We start from the raw sequence: 19,270 nt of genomic DNA, 5'->3' as shown, positions 1-19,270 counted from the left end.
TTTCTCTCAGGGTCGCATCTGGAGAGTTTCCATTACTCTGCCAGTCTCGGCTATGAGATGGAGAGTCAAACAGAGGCCTGTCCATTCCATTCTTAGCTTGAGCAGTGGCTAGTGAGTGGGAGGCAGTCTGCTACAAGTTAAAGCCTAGCTGTGCTGAGCAGCAGCAGCATAGGAGAGAGTCGAAGGTGGAGAAGCAGCGTGGCTCAGTGGAAAGAGTCTGGGTTTGGGAGTCAGAGGTCATGGGTTCAAATCTCGGTTCTGCCACTTGGCAGCTGTGTGACTGTGGGCAAGTCACTTAACTTCTCTGTGCCTCAGTTCCCTCATCTGGAAAATGGGGATTAACTGTGAGCCTCACTTGGGACAACCTGATGACCCTGTTTCTCCCCCAGCACTTAGAACAGTGCTCTGCACATAGTAAGCGCTTAACAAATACCAACATTATTACTGCTTGGAAGGGGGCAATGGTACACTGCTTCCATATTTTTACCAAGAAAACTCTATGGATACACTGCCAGATTGATTGCAGAATGGGCGGGGGGGGGGCGTTCTGGGAGAGACGTGTCCAAGATGATATTATGGGTCAATCAAGATCTGACAGCATAAGACAAGAAGGGCAGTTTCCTTAGAGAAAATGCTAGAAACATATCTTGCCTTATGCTATAGTCAGCTCTATTGTCTAACACTAGAAGGACACAAGACACTTGAATTTTTATCCATTAATTCTCTATCCTGATTGATACCAGATAGTCCTAAACATCTTAGTTAGACTCAAGGAGGATAATGGTGGGGTAGAGATGGCTTATGTCAAATAATCAGGAAAACATAGAAGAGTAACTGCAGTTTAAGAGTTGGGTGATTTTTCTCAGCATAGAATATGCTCAGAGCTTCCAAATGTTGTTCAGCAAAACCTGGGATCAGCATTCAGCCAGCACAAAGATAGTTGGTGAGTAAGAGTTAGACTATCCCTGCTGCTGGTTAATAATAATAATTATAGAATTTGTTAAGCCCTTACTAAGTGCCAAACACTCCAGCAAGTGTTGGGACAGACACAATATATTGGGTTGGACACAGTCCCTGTCTGACATGGGACTTCCAGTCTAAATAGAAGGGAGAACAGGCATCATGAATCCCCATTTTACCAATGAGGAAACTGAGGTACATACATGATAACTGACTTGCCCAAGGTCACACAGAAGGCAAATGGACAACAGGTTGAATTACAGGGTGAAAATTTGAAGTAACAGGGATAACAATTTCAGGTATTTGTCTGACTGATCTGAAGTTTAAACCAGTAGTGTATCCCTTACGGAGATCCACAACATCTCTTCTCTACCAAAGCAACAACTTTTGGAGAGTCAAGTAAATAAAGCAGAATTAATCTGAATTCCCCAGAGCAGTGAAGACCTTTTTTGGGTATGTCTTCTTTATTCTGTTTCTATCCCAAACTTCCAGTTTCTGCTCATTAACCTTTTAGTGAGAATGAGTGATCAATGTAGAGAAGCACAAGGTAGGGTTACTAAAATACAGGACTGGATGATGAAACTTTTATAAAGATATAAATTCTGGAAGCCATAAATTCTAGTAAATACATTGGGGTTTTATTAAACCAGCCTGACAAGAGATGATTGAAATAATAATTACTAGTCTTATGCAGAGTAGAAGGATAACCTGGTTTATATTTGCCAATGGAGAAGGAATTATGTCATGGACAAAGCTGTTTTAGGGAAAAGTGCAAGCTTCAAGTTACAGCAAATCAAATTTTTTTTAAAAAAAGTTAAAAATTTGAACTCGGCTTTAGCCTCATTTTGAGGTTGAGGGGACAAGGACAACTTAAAACTGAAAACTAAAGGTTTCACAATGCACAAGTGTCTTATTTTGCACCAAAAAGTTCAGCCAACTGATGAAAAAAAAAAACTGAAACCTGTAGGACTCCAAACCGCAAGCAAAGAGACCTTGGCTTTCTCCTTGTAACGAAGTATCAAAAACAAGAAGCAGGATGTTCCGTAAACAGATGCTTTTAAAAGTCGAGTAACATTATGGTAACATTTACAAACACTTTACAAATGATTAGTATATGGCTTGTAGAAATTTCTATTTCTTAATTGTTTTAAGATGTATTTATCCGTCTGTGAGCTTTTATAATTGAAGGCTCTCTGTCTTTATAAGCAATTTGGAACTGGTTTAAATGATTTTTAAATCTGTTGTATGGGCTGCAAATCTGCTAATATCTGAATTAGCTATTTCCATCAATAGTTAGGGACTTAACATTTTCATAGTACTGGGGAAACCTAATAAAAACCCATTCTAGACACAGAGGTCTATTGCGGTTCACTCTCTTGTAAATTTACATCCAAAAAAGTTCTTCTCTTTGGTGGGGTTGGTTTTGGAAATAAAAAAAAAGAATTCTGTCCCTCCTGATTTTGATGTGGATTCTATCATTATGTCTTCAAAAGGTAAAGAAAAAGAATTCATTGGGTGGCATCTTTAGAAACCTTTATGCTTCCTTATGCTTCCCTGAAGAGTGTGTGTGCATGTATGTTTGTGTGTGTGCACACATGTGAGTGTGTGTTTAGATATCAGAAGAGGTCCCTTAAGTAAGCGATCTACAGGGTTACAAAGACCTTGTACGAAAACACTGTTGGAGAAACTTTGAAAACAAACTAATACTCTTCCGAAAATCCTCTCCTAAATCTTTCGGATGATCTTGCGTTGTTAGTGTCACTACAGAGCATGAGCGGCCGTCAGAACCCTTGGGTTCGGTTGGTAGGAAGAAAAGGGGAAGCTTTATTTGCCAAATGTGGAACCCACAAAAACCCTGTGGTTTTGGCATTTAGAACCGGACTCAAACCTTTTGGTGTTTGTTATTTACTTTTGGCAAAACATTACATTCTGTTTCTAAGAAAAGAGGTTTACCAAGACTCAAAAAACCTTGGACATCAAATAGCTCTTACAAAACAGCATTTTGATGATTTAAGTGTAAATGAATCAGAAACATATGGATTAAATTTCTCTTAAAATACACATGGGTTTAGAAATTAAGGGAAAAAGAACTTGGCAAAGTGATTTTTGAGTTTTACTGAATCCAAAAGGTTTGAAAAATAGTTTGAGTTGTTTGACAAACCCAAAGTGCAGCTGGCTTCTTCCATCTTCCGTTGGTGGTTCAACCCTCCCCAAGTTGAGAGGTTGCGGGCTCAAGCCCCAACGAGGGTTTGCATCCTAGACATTTGTTTTGTCTTATGCTGTCGAGTCATCTCTGACCCATAATGATTCCACGGACACATCTCTCCCAAAATGCCCCACCTCCATCTGCAATCATTCTAATAGTGTATTCATAGAGTTTTCTTTGTCAAAATATGGAAGTGCCTCCTTCTGCGCAGTAAACTTGAGTCTCCACCCTCGACTCTCTCCCATGTAGCTGCTGCCTGGCACAGGTGAGTTCTGACTTGTAGCAGGTTGCCTTCTACTTGCTAGCCACTGCCCAAGCTAAAAATGGAATGGGTATGCCTCTGCTTGATACTCCCTCCTGTAGTTGACACTGGTAGAGTACTGGAAACTCTCCAGGTGCGACCCTGAGAGGGGCCTTGACATTACAGATCAGTCAGTAGCATGTGGAAATAGGGTTTGGTGTTACCAGCTGTTCAAATCGTTATTCTTTAGCTCAAACCTTGAATTGAGGCTGATTCTGTTTCTATTGGTGGTTTCTGGTGAGAGGTTAAAAATCCCTGAGCAATTTTTTTATGGTATTTATTAAGCACTTATTCATTCATTCAATCACATTTATTGAGTGCTTACTGCATGCAGAGCTCGGTACTCAGCTCTTGGGAGAGTACAATACAACAATAAACAGACACATTCCCTGCCAACAATGAGTTTAAAGTCTAGAGAAGGGGAAGACAGACATTAAAATAAATAAATTTCAGACATGTACATAAGTGCTGAGTGGCTGGGATGGGGGAAGAACAAAGGGAGCGAGTCACGGTGATGCAGAAGGAAGTGGGAGGCGCTTAGGAAAGGCCTTTTGAAGGAAGTGTGCTTTCAATAAGGCTTTGAAGTGGGGGGGAAGTAATTGTCTGTTGAATTTGAAGAGGGAGGGCGTTCCAGCTCAGAGGCAGGATGTGGGCGAGAGGTCAGTGACAAGATAGGAGAGATCGAGGCACAGTGAGAACATTGACATGAAAGGAGTGAGTTATGCAGGCTGGGTTGTAGTAGGAGAATAGCGAAGTGAGGTAGGAAGGGGCAAGATGATTGAGTGCTTCAGAGCCAATGGTGAGGAGTGTTTCTTTGATGTAGAGCTGGATGGAAAACCACTGGAGTTTTTGAGGAGGGGGGAAATATTTCTTGAACGTTATTGTAGAAAAACGATCAGGGAAGCAGAGTGAAGTATCGACACGAGTATGGAGAGACAGGATACTGGGAGGTCAGCAAGGAGGCTGATGCAGTAATCTAAGCGGGATAGGATGAGTGATTGTATTAACGTGGCAGCAGTTTGGATGGAGAGGAAAGGGCAGATTTTAGTGATATCGTGAAGGTGGGACAGATAGGATTTGATGGTGGATTCGGTATGTGGGTTGAATGAGAGAGAGAGGAGTCAAGGATACCCCCAAGGTGATGGGCTTGTGAGACAGGAAGGATGGTGTGACATCTACATTGATGGCAAAGTCACAGGGAGGACAAGGTTTGAGTGGGAAGATAAGGAGCTTTGTTTTGGACATCTTAAGCTTGAGGTGTGGGAGGACATCCAAGTAGAGATGTCTTGAAAGCAGGAGGAAATGCAAGGCTAAGTGCCAGGCACTGTTCTAAGCACTGAGGTAGATTCGAGGTTAATCAGTCTGAACACAGTCCATGCCCCACAGGGGGCTCACAGCCTTAAACCCCATTTTAAAGAAGAGATAACTGAGGCACAGAGAAGTTAAGTGACTTGCCCAAGATCGCATAGCAGGCAAGTGGTGGAGCCAGAATTATAACCCAGATCCTTCTGACTCCCAGGCTGGTGTTCAATCCACTAGTCCACGCTGCTTCTCTTACTTTGGAAAGTAAGCTCCTTATGGACAGGGAAACCTGGCTACCAACACTGTTGCATCATACTCTTCCAAGTGTCAAGTACAGTGCTCGGCCCACGGTAAGCACATAATAAATACCATTGATTGATCGATAGTAAACCTCCCCTGATAATAATAATAATAATAATGATGGTATTTGTTAGGTGCTTACTATGTGCCAAGCACTGTTCTACACAATGGTGTAGATACAAGGTAATCAGGTTGTCCCATGTGGGGCTCACAGTCTTAATCCCCGTTTCACAGATGAGGGAACTGAGGTACAGAGAAGTTAAGTGACTTGCCCAAAGTCACACAGCTGATAAGTGGCAGAGCCGGAATTAGAACTCACGACCTCTGACTCCCAAGCCCCTGCTTTTTCCACTAAGCCGTGCTGCTTCTCTAGAGGGAGCTGCTTTTCAGTCTCTCGTACCTGGTCGCCTGTTCTTTAGGACAATATGTGGAGTGCCTGCTGAGGCTCTGTCATCAGAAGTGAAGGTTTCCGATCGAAAGAGCACTGAAGTCATCTGGTCTTGTTGGACATGGTCAGCAGGAGTCCAGAAAAGAGAACTGGCTAACATGGGTGGCGAGGATCAAAGTGCCTTCCAAAGTGGCTAGTCGGTGGATGGGTCCGTCAATTGTATTTATTCATTTCTTCATTCATTCAGGCATATTTATTGAGCACTTACTGTGTGCCGAGCACTGTATAAGTGCTGGGGAGAGTTGTAACAATATAACAGATGCATTCCCTGCCCATGACAAGCTTAGAGTCTAGAGATGAGCTTATAGTCACGACACAGCATCGGTAGTATACTGAGGTCACTTTGGTCGAAATTGGGTTTCGATTACAAAAGTCGCAAATGCACTTCAGGGAGATGCCCCCTTGCCTGCTTCCCCACTGTATTACCCCGGTAGAGACAGGACTGAAAGAGATGAGAGTGTAGGTGGCTCTTCGCTAATATAATTCCCTTCAGTTCTTTCAGACAGGTTCTTGGTCCCAAAGTCTTTGTGCTCTATTGAGATTCTCCCTTCGCTTAAGTCAGCAGACTCGATCATCACAGGGAAGTGCCACATTCATTCATTCATTCATTCATTCAATCTATTTATTGAGCGTTTACTGTGTGCAGAGCACTGTATTAAGTGCTTGGAATGTACGGATTCAGCAACAGAATGAGAAGATCCTTGCCCAACAATGGACTCACAGTCTAAAAGGAGGAGACAGCAAAACAAAACAAGTAGTCAGGACCGTCAAAATAGATAAATAGAATCATAGACATATACACATCATTAATAAAATAGAGTGATAAATAATATATACAAATATACACATGTGCTGTGGGGAGGGGAAGGGGGTAGAGCAGAGGGAGGGAGTAGGGGGAATGGGGAGGGGAGGAGGGGCAGAGGGAAAGGGAGGGCTAGGTCTGGTAAGGCCTCCTGGGGCCCTTCACAGGGACCACTGCAGAAGGTTGAGAACAATGTGAGATCTGTAAGCTTTAGAACTGAAATACTTGTAAAAATCTTGGCATTTTGCTCACTTTATCCACTGACAGAAGTAACTGAGCTGCGCTGACCTGGTCATGTCCTGGTTCTGATGTGTAGCAATGGGGAGAGGACAGTGCTCGGTGACTTTCAGGTCCCTCTAGACTGTCAGCTCATTGTGGGCAGGGAATGAATCTGTGTATTGTTGTGTTGCATTTTCCCAAGCGCTTAGTATAGTGCTCTGCACACAGTAAGCACCAATAAATATGATTGATTGAATGAATGAAGATCCCAGGGAGCCAATTAGAAAAATTTATCTACAGAGAGAGAAAGAGAGAGAGTTTGCATGCAAGAGCCAGCCATCCTTCAGGATAGGAAATGGAAAATGATGTGACTGACAAAGAAAAGTGTTCTTTATGTGCATAGGGATGTGGCTGGGAAACTGGCATATGACAGACCATCTTTTCCACTCAGTGGACACATAAAGATCTTCATTGCCTGCTCTGTCACATTTGCCACCTGGCACTGTTTTCAACTTTGACTCTCGTGTGGCCTCCAGTTCTAATTGCCGCATGCCCAGATGGTCTCTGCTTGTTGCTGGGTTCTCCACCAGTCCATAGGTTCTACCGTGTAGCTTGATGTCAGGCTTTCAAACATTTTTTACTCCAGTCCTTGGTTTCAGCTCACCGTAGATAGGGGGTCCTTTCGACCAGGTTTAGCTAGGGCCATTCTGGGGAGCCCTTCTGAGCATTCTGGGGGGAAAGATACCAACGTTCCAAACTGGGACTCTCTTGGCTATGTGTGTCCTTCGATGCAAGAACAAATTTTTGCTGTTGACTTTAAATCTAGTTTTAAAAGCTAGATTAGATCTCTTTGAAGGCAGGGATCATGCCTATCTACCAAATGTACTCTCCCATTTGCTTATTACAGTGCTCTGCACAAGAGTAATGGCATTCAATAAATGCCATTGATTAATTGATTAACCAATGTACTCCTGGAGTGTGCTCAATACGGGATGATGGTTGGGCTCAAATATCCTGGGAAATTCAACAAGACGATTAGACTGTAAGCCCGTCAAACGGCAGGGACTGTCTCTATCTGTTGCCGACTTGTTCATTCCAAGCGCTTAGTACAATGCTCTGCACATAGTAAGCGCTCAATAAATACTATTGAATGAATGAATGAAGAATTTCAGCACTTATGTACATATCCTTATCTTGATCCTTTCCCCTATATGTATAGTCCATAAAATCTTTGTGGGCAGGGATCCTGTCTACCAGTCCTGTCACACTTTCTCAAGTGCTTTGTGTGGTGCTCTGCATACAGTGTTTGCTTCAGCAGCACATATACTAAAATTGGAATGATGTAGACTAGACTAGCATGGCCCCTGCGCAAGAATGACATACAAGTTTGTGAAGCTTTCCATACTTTTTATTCATTCATCCATTCAATAGCATTTATTGAGCGCTTACTATGGGCAAAGCACTGTACTAAGTGCTTGGAATGTACAAATCGGCGATAGAGACAGTCCCTGCCCTTTGACGGGCTTACAGTCTAATCGGGGGAGACAGGCAGACAAGAACAATGGCAAGAAATAGAGTCAAGGGGAAGAACATCTCATTAAAACAATGGCAAATGAATAGAATCAGGGTGATGTACATCTCATTAAACAAAATAAATAGGGTGATGAAGATATATACAGTTGAGCGGACGAGTACAGTGCTGAGGGGGTGGCACGGAAGAGGGGTAGGAGGAGAGGGAAAGGGGGGAGAAGAGGGTTTAGCTGTGGAGAGGTGAAGGGGGGGTAGAGGGAGCAGAGAGAAAAAGGGGGGAGCTCAGTCTGGGAAGGCCTCTTGGAGGAGGTAAGCTTTACGTAGGGATTGGAAGAGGGGAAGAGAATTAGATTGTCGGAGGTGAGGAGGGAGGGCATTCCAGGAGCGGGGGAGGACGTGGCCCAGGGGTCAACGGGATAGGTGAGACCGAGGGACGGTGAGAAGGTGGGAGGCAGAGGAGCGGAGCGTGCGGGGTGGGCAGTAGAAAGAAGGGAGGAGAGGTAGGAAGGGGCAAGGTGATGGAGAGCCTTGAAGCCTAGAGTGAGGAGTTTTTGTTTGGAGCAGAGGTTGATAGGCAACCACTGGAGGTGTTTAAGAAGGGGAGTGACATGCCCAGATCGTTTCTGCAGGAAGATGAGCCGGGCAGCGGAGTGAAGAATAGACCGGAGCAGGGAGAGAGAGGAGGAAGGGAGATCAGAGAGAAGGCTGACATAGTAGTCTAGCCGGGATATTACGAGAGCCCGTAGCAGTAAGGTAGCCATTTGGGTGGAGAGGAAAGGGCAGATCTTGGCGATATATTAAAGGTGAGACCGACAGGTCTTGGTAACGGATCGGATGTGTGGGGTGAATGAGAGAGACGAGTCAAAGATGACACCAAGGTTGCGGGCCTGAGAGACGGGAAGGTTGGTCGTACCATCCTCGGTGATAGGGAAGTCTGGAAGAGGACCAGGCTTGGGAGGGAAGATGAGGAGCTCAGTTTTGCTCATGTTGCGTTTTAGGTGGCAGGCAGACATCCAGGTGGAGATGTCCTGGAGGCAGGAGGAGATGCGAGCCTGAAGGGAGGGGGAGAGGGCAGGGGCAGAGATGTAGATCTGCGTGTCATCTGCGTAGAGATGGTAGTTGTGGGTTTTTTTAGAAGGTCGTGGGTTCTAATTCTGACTCCACCACTTGTCTGCTGTGTGACCTTGGGCAAGTTACTTCTCTGTTCCTCAGTTCCCTCATCTGTAAAATGAGGATTGAGACTGTAAGCCCCATGTGGGACAGGGACTGGGTCCAACCTGATTTGCTTGAATCTTCCCCAGAGCTTAGTACAGTGCCTGGCACATAGTAAGTGCTTAACAAATATCATTATTATTAACATTAATAATAATAAGGATGATAAATACCATTCATTGATTGATTGACACCTCCTCCTCTTCCCAGCCCTGCTCTCAGGGACATAAAAAGAGAAAGGGAAATATATATAAACTTTGGGATGTTGCCTCAGTATGCCGATTTTCAACAACAATAAATAAGTAACAATAGGGTCAGGCTAGAATGCAGGGACTGCTTAGAAATGCTGCTGCCATTCATTTCTCTCACATATTGAGAAGCAGGGTGGCCTAATGGAAAAAGCACAGGCCTGGGAGTCAGAGGACCTGGGTTCTAATCCCAAGTCTGCCAATTGTCTGCTGTGTGACCTTGCGCAAGTCACTTTGCTTTGCTGTGCCTCAGTGACCTTATCTGCAAAATGGGAATTAAGACTGTGAACCCTATGTGGGACATGGACTGGGTCCAACCTGATTAGCTTGGATCTACCCCAGCCCTTAGTAGAGTGCCTGGTGCATAACAAGTGTTTAGCAAATACCATTAAAAAAGAAATGGTCAGGTTAGGAATACAGGGACTGCTTAGGAATCCTACTGCTATACATTCCCCTCACATATTCCAAGGAACCAAGTAGGGATGAGATAAGCAGTACATTGGGGCTAATAAACTGACCACCCAGAGATGCTTTCCTGTCCAACCCCCTAGAAGAGTGTAATGCCGAAGCCTTAAACTTTATGTCACATCCAACTTTGCAGTCGTTTCATCAGGACCACCTAGGCTCAAGAAAATCAACTGGTAAGGCAGGATCACACACACTGTAGTGAGTTACTGAACAACACAGAAGATCCTAGAATGTCTGGAAAGAGATAAGGGAAAGTGGCTTAATCCCAGGCAGAAAGCCGATTCCTTTGGGTACAGCCGGATTCAAAAATGAGGTAACTGCTCTCTTATGCTTTGGAGTGTGATAGATGTTGAACACTGCTGTAGTCTAAAACTTTGGCTCTTACTCTTAAGTCTTTGGGGTTTTAAAACTGCTAATAACCTAAATAAAATGATTGACAAAGCATATCAGCACTCTCTTGACATCTGCTGTTTTGACTTCACCGAGAACTTTGCAAGAAAGGCACAGAGAAGGCAATTTGGGATTTAGCGATATCTGTCTACCTGAACTGATATTCCCATCTTTAATATCATGAATAATTATTTCGGTATAATAAATGCTAAACCCAGGATACAATAGCTTTACCGAGTTACCTGGTTAATGACCACATGGCCATCTTTAGCGTCACAAGATCAGGCAGAAAGTTTATCCACGTAATGTGATCTTACAGAAGAAAAACAATCTGTGAATCACAACCAGTTAAAATATTTATATCAAATGGTCCAGAGCAATGTAATGACAAGAGAGGAAGTATCCCAGGACTTGAGATTATTTTTAAGAACTACATATTTTTGAAACTGTGGCTTGGAGTAAGTACAGTTAAAAAGAAACCTGAGAATTGGCTCACGGGGCTCTTCAGGGTCCATTCTGCCTATAAACAAATGCCTCTAAATGACTCCCCTTGAAACTGGAGCACGGATAGTGCGGTTTTATTTAGAGAAAACCATTACAGCACCTGGGGAGTTGTCACCAACCCCAGAAAGACCTCAGAAGATTCTTTACTCTATCAAGTACTGTGAGTTTTATTTTTATAGTGGTCTCTGAGCCTCGAGAATTTATGTAAAAGTGATTCTGCAAGAATAAGGCAGAGGAAACAGCACACTTCATTTTTAAGTCATTCCAAGGGTCAGTGGAGGCTTATGCCAATACGTACATTATGATGGAGTCCTCCATGCAGATGCTAGAAGGGGAAGATATAAATTGGGGGTGTCATCCCTATTTTACTGACAAGGAAATGTGTTCTGGGTAGAAAAGTGACTTTGCAGGGTTTCACAGATTGTTTACGATATGGCTGCAGGGAGAGGGAAGAAAGAGAGGAGAGTTTTTGGCTGAGCTTCATATTTTTGACCAAGTGATATTCTTTCCTTATGGGAGCTGAGCATGACATGCTAGATCTGACAAACATTAGAAATTGATGCATGATTTGGCACAAATGTCTTAAGAAGAGTAAATTCAAAAGGCAAACTTAAAATTCAGGTATGTTACTTAATATCTTTCCAAGCACATTTTCATCAGCATGGACTGGAAAGTGGGATTTTTTTGTTGTTGTTGGTTTCACTCTCCTTTCAGTTCAATACTCAGTAGTTTAATTTTTGAGAAGGAGCCTCTTTCCAAACAGCAGAAACTCTCCAAGCTCTCCAGGGGGATTTCTGGAGCCTCAGTCCAAAGTGCCAGCTATGGTTTGCCTTCTTCTCACCTAGGTATTGGTTGTTGGGGAGCTGGCATTCCTTCACGGCTCTGTCTGCCGACCCCATTATTTCTTGGGAAATCAGAAGGGCATTTCATTGGCATTTCCCTACTTGTGGTAAGCAGACCCAGAATGCTCCATCCCAAACTGCCCGAAAGCAATGATTTCATTCCTGTTTTGTGCCAGACTTCCATTAGTAAGGAAACTCCTTGCTGCTTGGAAGGAAGTCTTTGAAAAAGAAGACTCAGTTTAGGACCTTTGCTTCTGAAAGGAATAGGAACCTAGGGGCCCAGCTCCATCAGTATTGCAGCTACTCTTATGATGAACACCAGTCTCTTTACGAGCTGCATTAACTCTCCCAAGACTCTCACTAGCTTGGCCTAGTGGTTAAAACATGGGCCTGGGAGTCAGAAGGACCTGGGTTCTAATTCCGGATCTGCCACTTGCCTGCTGCGTGTCATTGGGCAATTCACTTAACATCTCTGTGCCTCAGCTCCCTCATCTGTAAAATGGGAATTAAGAATGAAAGCCCTCTTTGGATCAGGGACTGTGTCCAACCCAATTATCTTGTACTACCCCAGCGCTTAGAACTGTGCCTGGCAAATAATAAGCCCTTAACAAATACCATTATCATTGTTATTACTAGAGTGGTGTTCAGTCCAGGGTCTCTGATATTGTGATTCCACTTGTCTGTTTTTAAAATTTTAAAGTGAGAAAGCAAATACTTAATTTTTGTTTCATTTACTCTTTACCATTATACCATGTGGAACATGCAAAGCAAAAACCAGCCAAGGAGGGAATCGGTTACACTTTAGGGCCTCCAGGAGCAAAATTGTTATTTTGCCATTTGATGTTGAGGAGAGGGACGGCAGAGATGTGAAGCCAAGCCTGCATGTCTTTATGAACAACCAACTAGAAACCCTAAGTTAGCATTTGTTCTGAAAAATTTAACTTCCAGATGTTATACAATGATTCGTATTTATTAGATTTTACTTCTTTGGGCCAAGGAAGCCTCGTGACAAAACTGCTGGGGGAAGAGAGTAAGGATAATGGAATAGTAGTAGGGAACAGCAGCAGCAATAGCTACCACCTGCAGATAAATAACAAAGATTATGGCTGTTGCTGTCTCCATTTTTGTTTTTTAATATAGGGTGATCCAGGAAAGCTGGGAAAATCCTAGTGTAGGCTCATTTGTTTCTATTGAGATATGTGACGTAATGCGGCTGTGACACTGAGCTTATTGCATATATTTAAGGCATTTGCTAAGTGCTACTCTGAGCTAAGAACTGGGATGGTTACAAAGCTATGAGGTCAGACAATACCTGTCCCATATGGGCTCATGATCAACTTAAACTCTATTTTACAGATGAAGAAACTGAGTCCTAGGAGAGGTAAGGAGTAGTAACTGCATTTATTGAATTCATTCATTCATTCATTCAAAAATATTTATTGAGCGCTTACCATGTGCAGAGCACTGTACTAAGCGCTTGGAATGTACAATCCGGCAACAGATAGAGACAATCCCTGCCCATTGACGGGCTTACAGTCTAGTCAGGGGAGACAGATGGACAAAAACAATAGCAATAAATAGAATCAAGGGGATAGGCACTGCATGCAATATACTATACTAAGTCCTTGGGAAAGCACAAAACCGGCATGTGACACATTTCTAAGCCAGGAAGTATTTGTGCCTTTTTACTCAAGGTCACACTACTGTGACCAGGGGTGGATTTGGAACCCCAACCTAAGCTTCCAAACTCCCATGTTGTTTTTACTAGATTATACTGCCTTGCTCATGATTCTTGCATGGCTTTTACGTTGACTCTGTTTGGCTCTTGTTGAAATATGGTTGAATCAACAACATTATCGTTATCAGTATGTCTTTCAGTCAATCACATTTACTAAGCGTTTGTGAGAGTACAATACAACAATAAACAGACGTATTCCCAGCTCACAATGAGGTTACAGTCTAAGGGGGTAGATATATCATCATCAGATCAGATATGTCATTGACCCACATGGGGTTCAGTCTAAGTAGGAGGGAAAAGGGGTACTGAATCCCCATTATACAAATGAGGACACTGAGGCAATTAGAAGTTAAGCGACTTGCCCAAGATCAACCAACTGGCAAGTAGCAGAGCCAGGATTAGAACCCAGGTCATCTGACTCCCAGTCCTGTGCACTTTCCACTAGGCCACGCTGCTTTTCTGACATTGATACTGGACTGCTTGGTCCCAGATGGCAAATGGGTCTTCTGGGGCAAATAGGCCCTGGACTTTCTCAAAAATGGAATAACATTCCTTATTCACAACACATTAATAACCGCATTTATGGTTCTGAGTAAATAAGTTGACCATCCATCCCAGACTAGCCAAAATAGCCAAGGATGAGCATTAGTATCATTGGATTCTTGCAAGCCTGCTTGGGTAATTTTTGGAATTTCTACAGAAATTCCTACAGAAATGCTCTGTGCATGTCACTCCCCTCCTAAAAACCTTCAGTGGTTGCCTATCAACCTCCGCATGAAACAAAAACTCCTCACTCTTGGCTTTAAAGCTCTCCATCACCTTGCCCCATACTACCTCACCTCCCTTCTCTCTTTCTACTACCCACCTCATGTACTCCAGTCCTCTGCTGCTCACCTCAGCACTGCCGCCGCTCACGCCTATCCCACCATCGATCTCTGGCCCACGTCCTACCGCTTTCTTGGAATGCCCTCCCTTCTCACTTCCGCCAAACTAACTCTCTTCCCCTCTTCAAAGCCCTACTGAGAGCTCGCCTCCTCCAAGAGGCCTCCCCATTCTGACCTTCCCCCTTTTCCCTCTGCTCCCCCTCCCCCTCTGCTCCTCCCCTTTTCCCCTTCACCTCCCCTCAGCTGAGCCCCCTTTCCCTCTGCTCCCTCTCCCCTCCCTCCCCACCCCATCCTCTGCTCCTCCCTCTCTCCCTCCCCCACCCCCCAGCACTGTGCTCATTTGTATATATTATTTATTACCCCATTTATTTTGTTAATGAGGTGTACATCCCCTTGATTCTATTTATTGTGATAATGTTGTCTTGTTTTGATATTGTTCTGTTTTGCTCTGCCGTCTGTCTCCCCCAGTTATACTGTGAGCCCATCACTGGGCAGGGATTGTCTCTATCTGTTGCTGGATTGTACATTCCAAGCGCTTAGTACAGTGCTCTGCACATAGAAAGCACTCAATAAATACTATTGAATATGAATGAATGGAGGAAAAAAAGGAACAAATGACCCAGTGTTTGGATTGTCTTCGATTGTGAGCCCTCTGAAGGAAAGGGATCATGTTTAATTCCCACCTGTGGTTCCTTCCTACTGCTTAATAGAGTGGTCTGCATGCAGTAAGTGCTTACTAAATACCATGACAGCTCCTATTTTCTTCCTTAGGCACTCCACATATTCCAGCTCACTTAAAATGCTTTTATGTCTTCATCTGGGTTGGAGCAGGCCCGATATAAATAGTACAGAGGTCTCAGAATGATGGGAAATGTGACCTTAACACTCTCATCCTTACCATTCCCAAATCCTTCCCACCAACCCTATCACAAGTACCAAGATGACCTCGTTTTTAAGAAGCTATGTCATCCAGTGAGTACTTTTCAACAAAATATAGCCATTTCCCAGTACCAATAAAATAAAGTCGAGCTGAACAACAGATCTCTGTAACCTTGCAGTCTGCTTTCCTACATTTTTTTTTCCATTAAGGCCCAAAGCCAATATCACAGATCACTTTGAAATTAAATTCCCTCATTGATCTGGATAATTTGGAGTCATCAGTCCTCTTGGGTGTGTGAGTAGTGTTCCAAAATACCTTTCAGGATACTGGAGGAGCTTTAGGATTGAAGATACTTTGGCAGTCCAAGGATTGGCTCACACTTGGCAACTCTCCACCGGCTGCGAATCTGTCTGGGAAGAATTACAATCAATCTAGCCCGGAGGGTGGTCCAGATATTAGAACATGGTGCTATAAGAACCCAGCCACAGTTAATGACCTAGCAACTTGTCTTAGACTCTAGAGTAATAAAATAAGCATCGTTTGGACTCCCACCACACAGGTTGATGGGAGTCTCAGTAAATTGAATGGGTTTAGATAAAAGTGGTGGAATTGTCAGGGGTCTCTATCTGGTTGGATTTGTAATCAGATCAACTATCATCTCCCAGGCTGGAACATGCCCTTGGAAGAGAAAGAAATGGGGTTTAAGGCCATTCAAATTTCCCCCAGGATCTTCTGGATCCTGATCTTCCTAGAAAGATCCAGGAGATGCCTCTGGGACTCTCAGAGGATGGGTCATTCATTCATTCAGGCATATTTATTGAGCACTTACTATGTGCAGTACTCTGTACTAAACACTTGTAAAATACAATACAGTAATGAAGACAGACAGTCCTACCTACCACAAGCTCACGGCCCTGGGAATCTTCCACTCCCTCCCCCGTTGTGCAAACAGTTGAGTGATAGTGACAGACACAGGAGAATAAACACAGAAAAGAAGAACAAGAAGAGAATAAATCAACTTCCCACAGCTGGGACATCCTTATAGTAATAATCATCGAGTTTTGTTTCTCAAGCACCTAATATGTGCCAAACAGTGTACTAAGTGCTGACGAAGATAGATAATTATCAGTTTGGACACAGCCCCCATCCCAAAGGAGGTTCAGAGTGAAGGTAAGAGGGTGAACAGTTGCTGAATCCCCATTTTACAAATGAGGAGCCTGAGCAGAGAGGTTAAGTGACTTGTCCAAGGTCACACAAGAGATAAGTGACAAAAGTGGGATTAGAACCCAGGTCTCCTGATAGGGAAAGCTATCAAGAGGAGACTAAAGAGAGAAGAATGTGAGAGGACTCACTGTGTATGAGGAGTTAAGAGATGAAAGGAAGGGTGAGAGATTCAGAAGGGATTGGAGACTGTTCTAAGTGGGGGAGTGAATGCAACCAAATGGGGTTGGACAGTCCCTGTCCCACATAGGACTCACAATCTTAATCCCCATTTTACATCTGAAGTAACAGTCCCAGAGAAGTGAAGTGACTTGCCCAAGGTCATCCAGCAAACAAGTGGCAGAGCTGGGACTATAACCCAGGTTCTTCTGACTCCCAGGCCAGGGGTCTATCCATTAGGCTATACTGCTTCTTGGTAGGATATAGAGGAATAGAGAGGGAGGGTGACATTTGTAGGAGAGATAACCAAAAAATGGATAAACTCTGGACATATATTTATTGGCCAGACTCTAATAGCTCAGGGAAAAGGAGGAGTGTGGTCAGTCTGAACAGTCAGGCTGTTGAGTTGAAGCTGGCATTACTCAAATGTTCAGCAATTTATTTTTAGATTATTTAAAATTTTATTTTCCACTTTCAACAACTTTTTTAGAAACTCTCCCACACTGTTTTTTCCATTCATGAGAGAGCCATTCAGTGCAACAGTATCCATGGTGCCATCACCATACACATACAGAGAGACAGAGAGAGAAAGAAAGAAAAGAGAGAGAGAGAAAGGGAGAGAGGGAGAGAAATAGTGTATCACACTTGCTGGGAAGCAGAAACATGATGAAACAGACATGGGAAAGGAAACAATGCTATCCCTTTCCCCATCTTTCTCCAGTGTAAGGAAAAGAAGTGTAACACATCATGAACCTGGTCACAATACAAGCAAACATTTTTGAACTCCCTCACCACTCTTTTATTGGTATTTATTAAGCAATTACTATGTTCCAGACACAGTACTAGGTTCTGGGGTAGATTCAAGCTAACGAGGTCGGACACAATCCATATCCCATGGGGCACACCGTATTAATCCCCATTTTATGGGTGAGGGAACTGAGACCCAGAGAGGTTAAGTGACTTGCCCAAGGTCACACAACAGACAAGTGGTGGAGCCAGGATTAGAACCTCTGATTCCTAGGCCTGTGCTCTACCCCTTAGGCCATGCTGTTTCTTCACCCCCCAAAACCTCCGTGGCCTATGCCCTCAATGGGAACCCACTAATTACATCACAACCAACTCCTGAAAGTCTCATGATATTCCCATTGGAGGGACTGTTTTAGCCTTTGACTGTGCAACTTCATCTGGGCAGTTTGGTATTCTCACACTGAATGGAACTTATATACATATCTTTATACTACTCTTTTCTCCTACGAGTACCTCATTTTATTGTCTGTTTCCCCCTGTAGACTGTAAGATCTTTGAGAGTAGGGAACATGTTTGCTAACTCTGTCATATTCTTCCAACCACTTACTACAGTGCTCTCTACACAGAGTAATTCACTGTCTTATGTTGTCGAGTCGTGTCCGACCCATAGCAACACCATAGATATGTCTTCCCCAAAAGGCCCCACCTCCATCTGCAATCGTTCTGGTAGTGTATCCATAGAGTTTCCTTGGTAGAAATACAGAAAGGGTTTACCATTGCCTCCTTTTGCACACTTAACCTGGGTCTCCGCCCTCGACTATCTCTCATGTCTCTGCTGCCGAGCACAGGTGAGTTTTGACTTGTGGCAGATTGCCTTCCACTCTTTAGACACTGCCCAAGCTAGGAATGGAATGGATGTACCTCTGCTTGACTCTCCTTCCCATAGTCGAGGCTGGTAGAGTACTGGAAACTCTCCAGGTGCGACCCTGAGAGGTGACAGAGTAATAGATGTTATTAATCTATTGGTAAAAACTTGGGTGAGTATAATTAAGAGACATAATCTGTTCCCTCAAAAAGTTGACAATCTATTGCAGGAGACAGGCAAACTCCAAATTGTTTATGATAGCGGAACCAAGGAACAGAAACAGAAACAGAAGTGGTGTGGCCTAGTATCGCCTAGTTGATAGAGCACAGGCCTGGGTGTCAGAAGGATCTGGGTTCTAATTCCAGCTCTGCCACTGTCTGTGATGTGACCTTGGTTGAGTCCCTTTGCTTCTCTCTGCTTCAAGTTCCTCATCTGTAAAATGGGGATTAAGGCTGTGAGACCCATGTGGGGCCTGGACTATGTCCAACCGGGTCTACCCCAGTGCTTAGTACAGTGTTTGACACATAGTAAGCAATTAACAAATACCATTAAAAAAAGCACAACCTCAGGGAGAAAAAAATTAATCAGGATTAGAGACAGGAGTGGTAAGGACAAGGCACAGTGAACAGGTTAGCTTGGGAAGAAAAAAGAGTGGGTGAAAAATGAAGAGATATAATAAGGAGAAAACTGGTCAAGAGCCTTGAAGCAAGGAGTTTCTGCCTGAGGTGGAAGGAAATACATAGTCATTGAAAGTTTTGGAGGACTACAGTTTTCTCTGTGAATAAGGCACTTCCAGAAAATACTCTGCAGGAGGCTGATCCTAATGATAGGGGAGTCTCTGCAGGTTCAGACAATCAGCTGAGATAAATATCCAAACCTCCTTGGTCTGGAAGTCTACCAGGAGTCAAGGCTTTATATCTTGGGGTTCGATTTAAGTTTGAAAATCTTGGAGGCTTGTTTCTCAGACGGTATTTCGATATTTCTTCTTGTGGTTTGGGAATCCAAAGGCATGTAGATGGTTTTGTAAGAAGTTGGCTTTAAAAT

At 43.6% G+C, this 19,270-nt stretch overlaps 4 non-coding genes across 4 annotated transcripts; 2 read left to right on the top strand and 2 right to left on the bottom strand.

Annotated features, from left to right (window-relative positions):
• Positions 1 to 138, top strand: LOC114810892. The gene has a single exon (XR_003758582.1). It is a non-coding gene; the product is annotated as a small nucleolar RNA SNORA7 (small nucleolar RNA).
• A 3,303-nt stretch (positions 139 to 3,441) lies between these two features.
• LOC114810476 lies at positions 3,442 to 3,579 on the bottom strand. Its single transcript, XR_003758175.1, has one exon. It is a non-coding gene; the product is annotated as a small nucleolar RNA SNORA7 (small nucleolar RNA).
• A 4,261-nt stretch (positions 3,580 to 7,840) lies between these two features.
• Positions 7,841 to 7,947, top strand: LOC114810929. Its single transcript, XR_003758618.1, has one exon. It is a non-coding gene; the product is annotated as a U6 spliceosomal RNA (small nuclear RNA).
• A 10,272-nt stretch (positions 7,948 to 18,219) lies between these two features.
• LOC114810684 lies at positions 18,220 to 18,357 on the bottom strand. The gene has a single exon (XR_003758379.1). It is a non-coding gene; the product is annotated as a small nucleolar RNA SNORA7 (small nucleolar RNA).
• Positions 18,358 to 19,270: the final 913 nt, after the last annotated feature.

This window comes from Ornithorhynchus anatinus, chromosome 3, assembly GCF_004115215.2.
Source record: "Ornithorhynchus anatinus isolate Pmale09 chromosome 3, mOrnAna1.pri.v4, whole genome shotgun sequence".
NCBI classification, from domain to species: Eukaryota; Metazoa; Chordata; class Mammalia; order Monotremata; family Ornithorhynchidae; genus Ornithorhynchus; species Ornithorhynchus anatinus.
This window is presented reverse-complemented; position numbering and strand designations above follow the sequence as displayed.